The sequence below is a fragment of the Melospiza melodia genome, chromosome 15 (genome assembly GCF_035770615.1).
Source record: "Melospiza melodia melodia isolate bMelMel2 chromosome 15, bMelMel2.pri, whole genome shotgun sequence".
In the NCBI taxonomy this organism is placed as follows: Eukaryota; Metazoa; Chordata; class Aves; order Passeriformes; family Passerellidae; genus Melospiza; species Melospiza melodia.
The window spans coordinates 11787851-11793365 of NC_086208.1; positions in this window are offsets into that span (position 1 = coordinate 11787851).

The following is a 5515-nucleotide window of genomic DNA, read 5'->3' on the forward strand; positions in this document are numbered from 1 at the left end:
TGCTTTGAAATATACAGATGTATATGGGCAATGTTTATCTTGCAGAACAAAGCTCACTCTGTTTGCCAGTGTCTGTGTACCGGTGCTGGGGACTGTTCTGGGGGTGTCCAGCCCTGAGCTCCTCGGTGCTCTGGGGCTCTGGGGCTGGGGGTGCCCCTGGCACGTGCCAGCAGCCTGGCCCTGCTGCTTGGAGGCCCTGGTGAGGACCTGCACGTTTGTGGGAGTTTCCTGGCTTTCCCAACACATTTGTATGGTTCCCAGTGCATGTACACATCATTATCTCAAACCAGAGTACATTTACATATGTGAGAATTATTATAGACAAAGTCCTAAGTTTAATTATTCCTCTGTCCGTATCTTGTACTTCACAGAATTTGCATAACAATCAGACATCAAAGCCAGAACCCTTTACTGGAAGAAAGGTCTTTCCGCTATATTATTTTAATAAAATAAATTATAATGATCAATTAAACCTAAATTTACTCTTTAGATTTTTTTCCTGCGAATCCATTGAAATGAGAGTTAAAAGCAAACTTTAAATTTAGCAATAAGAATCTAACACAGTAAGGTATTTAAATTGCTTTTTGTTTGATATTTCTCACTCCTCTCTGCCAACCCCCTCTGCCATCTTTTTTCCTCCATTCTCCTTGTCTTTTCATTTTGGAAGTTGAAATGGTGCTTTGCTGTCACTGAAGTAAATGTGGATTCTGCTGCTGGAAGAGTACACAGGTGAGTATTGCATTTAATTGATCCAGAAATAGCAAAAAGGAGTTTTTCACCCTGCCTCTGCTTATTTGTGTTTCCTGTAACTCAAGTTGTCTCTCTAGTAGAGATGATTTAATTAGAGAACAAAGACTATTTTAACTCTAAGCTAGGCAAGGGAGGCTTCAGTGTGTGTAACCATTTGCATTTCTGGTTTACCTGTTTATGACAGTCTACCTGCAAGTGCCGAAGGGCCTGAGTTTGCAGGGGAATGTGTGCTCTGCCCAAAGGTGAGTGATGTGGAAGGCACTCCTGACTCCTGTGCTCTTCTGCTTCATACTCAGGAAACATGAGAGTTATATATAAATGTGATCATATATCCAATATGTACTTGTGTACACAACTGACTGCATAGAATCATCCAGAGAAATCATCAATTAGAAAGCATTTCCCTTTTTAGTGCATTGGTGTTAGCAGAAACTTGCTGTAATTATGGAAAAACTCGTATTGCAGTTTTATTACTTAATAGTAAGGTTTTTAATGAAGCTTTCACAGTTAAATATATGAAATAATTATATCTAATCTAAGTTTTAACTTTGATTAAAAAAGCAAAAAGCTGATTTGGTATTAGTGAGATAGGTTCTATCACGATGTTCTTCTCCTGTGATGGAGCTGTATCAAAACTATCCGGGCACTTTGTGTATGGATTATTCTTTAATGTTATCTGTGCAGACAGAGCACATGCAGCTCTGCCTGTGCCCCAGGTATATACATGCATGCATGTACAATAAATACTGGGAGCACCACAGAGCCCTGATCTTTTAAGATTTGTGCAGTCTTGGGAAATAGCATCTATCGTGAGAAATTGAATTTGTGGCCTTAAGGACTGTCAGGTGGGGATGTGGCTACAGAAGCCATGAGTATCTGCCCTGGGTTGCATTTTTCTGAGCTTAGGGCTCTGTGAAATAGTAGGATTTAGTTCCCCTCATAAAGTAAACTGACAAGTAAGGTTTGTTTGCATGTATACACTTATCCAGAGCACACAGGTAGTATTTCTCCCTAATGTGGGTTTTGTGGCTCTTTTTGTTAGGGATTTTTTTTTTTTTTTTGCCCTGTCTTTTGCAACAACTTATAGCTCTCCATTGTTATGATGATTGTTGTTTAGGAAAATCAGTCAGTTATAAATAAAAGTTATATATTTTTTTAAGTGCATCTTACACCTCTGCCATGACAAATGTGATTGATAAGCTATCTTGAGAAATTTATAACCTTTGATACGATTGCACCAAGATAAGTGCTTTGTTAGTTTTCAGTAGAGAATGGAAAGACATTTTTGATGTTCCTCATTACTGGTTTTCCACTTGTGATGGAGATAAAATACAGTAAAGTGCTTTTTCCTCTTATGTACAAGGGCTCTTCTGCCTTTCATACCTGGTAGAATTGTGTGGTCCACTTTGTATTAGTAAGAATGGCAATTGCCTTGTAAATGTGGTGGCCATTAATGGGTGAATAGTCTGTCATCTCTTATTTTGTCCTTTGTCTTTATGTTTTATTCACTTTTAGCCTCTACAAAAGAGCTTTAATTTAGACCTCAAACAACAGTAGCGGTGCTCCAGTTCATTATAGATCTAGTGGCAGTTTTATTTCATTTTGATGTTCTTTATATTTTGATGGGTGTACTAAAGAGTAGAAGCCATTTTAATCAAAAGAAAATTTCAATGAGAGCATGACCTGTAAACAGTGGTTTTGTAAGAGTCACAAAAGTTTCTGTTACAGATTTGGAAATTATTTCCATGATTTAACTGCAAAGGACAAGTAAATCACCTCCTTCTAAGAGTTAGAAAAAGGAGTGTTTTTCAGGATCTTTAGTTCTTTAACTGACTCATTGTATCATCTCAGCTAATTAATTTCACCTTTTCTATGCTTCAGGATTTCCATCTGTGAATGAACTAATGACACCTACTTGTAGGCAGCATTGTGAAGATTAATGAATTGACATTATTGAAGTATCCTGAGGTGGAAGTCCTGATGTAAGTACAAAGAACTATTACTGATGCTTCCTAATTAATCAGTCCACAATCCAGCATGTGGAATCACATTGGTCTACAGCAAACAAACACTGGATTGTATTTGCAGTCTGTCGATGGGGTTTTTTTTCCCCAGATTTCTGGTTTTTAATGTAATTTGAACCACCTTTTTTTTGGTGAGTATGAGAATCTCCCACCCTCCCGTGGCACTTAGAGGTGAGATGGGCTTGTTTGAGAAGAAATAGGTGATCCCAGTGATACATGTATCACCCTGGCAGGCTTTACTGTGGATACAGAAAAGCAACTTCAGCCTGGGATTTCCTTGCCTCCTCTGGTGTAACATTAGTAACACTTTAAACGCGCTGCCCTTTAAAATGGGGATGAAGATGTTAGTGTTACCAGGAGCATCCAGAGTCCCAGCAGGGGCTGGGTGTTCCTGCAGGTGGAGGTGGGTGGGAGGAGGGATGCTGCGCACCAGGAAATGTCAGAAGGGAATTGATGTTGTGAAATTGTTCACAATTTATGCAGATAACAAGGTCCATTCTTACTCCTCATGGCTGGGCTGCTGTTTCCATACAGATATGGCTACATCTGTGCAGGTCTTACACTACATGTTTAAAAATGGAAAAATAATTTTTAAAAAAAGCTGGAAACAGTTGAATTTGTCTGAGCCTTGCTCTAATTAAGTAGTATGAAACATGTACCTAAATTCTCATAATTTTGAGTACATAGTTGACAAAGAGGTGAACGCAGCTGCTGCCTATTTCAGTTTCCAGAGACTAGTCAATTCCTTAATGTCTTGATACACTTCTTGTTGGAAATTGAAGTCACAAGATATTTTTTTGAGTTATTTGTAACTGTTACACAAGTGCAGGCAGGGAGGTTTAAAGTTTCACAAACATTTGTATTTCTTTCTACTTATGACGCTTCTTTAAAAAGAAGAGACTATCATGTGCAATTATGAAACTGCTTCACGTTTGACACAGTTGAAGATGTTTTCAGGCCACAAAAATGAAATTTTCTATGACTAATTTATATTAAAACCCCACTCTGGCAGAACATGTCCTCAATCTTTGGAGTCACATGGTTCTTGGAAAGCTCTTCCTTGGCTGTGCAGGAGGTCAGACTTTCAAGGAGAGAGTCTGTGCACAAATGCGCAGTGCTGCTAATGAGAGGAATTTCACACTTCTCCCCTCTGCCTCAAGCTCTGTGTTCATCCTGCTGCCTCTGAAGCCTTTGGAATTAGATGTTATAATGAGTGTTGGGCCATCACTGAGCTGGTGCAGCCGCATGCTGGAGCTCTAGCCGGGGACATGGCTTCCAGGAGCCAGGGTCACCCACTCTGCAAAAACAAGTGCTACTTAAAAGTGGGGTCTCCTGTTTGTTTCTGAGAGCATCTCAGCTCTGTGGCTGCCCTTCCTCTCCCCAGCGGCGATTTTCAAGCCAAACAGCCCTTTCATCATGGCTCTGGCTTAGCAGCAAAGTTGTCTGTTGATAATAGCAGGCTTCACTTCTTCCCCAGCTAACTGGTAGTCAGGCAGCCCAAGAATGGCCTATCCAAAATTAGGATATGCTCAATGCACCATCCGCTGGTGTTGTTCCCATCAGCCTAATTACATGACTTTTGGGTCAGACAATGTCTCATTGTGTGGCCCTTGGCAGCTAGGGGATGCCTAATGCTGCATGAATGTCTAATGTGGAGTTTGATGGCTATGACCGAGGCTGCAGCTCCTCACTGGAATTGAAAACATCCGTGGAGTTTCCATAGAAAACCAGGTCAATGGTGCTGCCATATAGCATTAGCCCCAGGGAAAGCCATTGGTGGCTGGTTGCCTGTACAAATCTCTGCAGTTTATGGTGCTTTCCTCTTTCAGGTAAATGACAATTAAGGAGTCAGATTGATTTAGTCTTCAGTGACCTAATTCAGAATCCTAATTTATAGCAAGCACCATCCCACATCCATTTATCTCTATCTTTTCTTCTATTTTATGCATTTAAGAACACTTGTGAAGTATCTTATGAAAACTGCAAGCACAATGAAGATGGCTTTGTACCCATAGGTTAAAAAAAAATCATTTTATGTTTTCTTTGACTGCAAAAATTTTATGTAGAACTACCCTATCTTTATGCTTCCTGTAAAAGCCTGCCTTTTTTACAGGCAAAATCAAGGTATGAATGTAAAACACAATTCATTGTAGATGAAGGCTGTAATATGCTTGTTCATTTCAAAGGAGAATGTATAACTAATTACATTTTAATTGAATCTCTAACGTCAACAGCTGTTTTTAAAGGATCTTTTAAAGCTACATTTATTTTTAGTATTTAGTATAAGATTGTCTTTCTTTGCACACATCTCTCTTCATGCATTATTGCCCTTTAGAAAGTTTTCCTTCTTTTAAAGTATCAGTTAACACTAGCATACATTAAAGACTAAGCTGGTAAAACTTGGTTTTAAGATGGTTGGTGTGACTTTTCTGTGTGGAGAGGAAAAAAAATATGACACCATCAAAAACCACTTTGTTCTCTTTTTCTCCCAGACGTAAGAGGTTCCAGTTGCAGCCCAAAGTACCAAGGCCAGCTCTCAGCTGCTGGTGGTTTACTGATGGCTGTTATCAGTTCCTCCACAAGGCAGCTGCTAATTACAATAACTAGCAGCAACATCCCTTCAGTTGAGTGAGTTACACTGATTTAGTCCTTCTCTGATAAAGCAACAGCAGCATCTGTGAGTATCCTTTAACTTAGAGGGATCAAAAAACGACTGCTGTTCATGTGAAAAAACTTTGTTA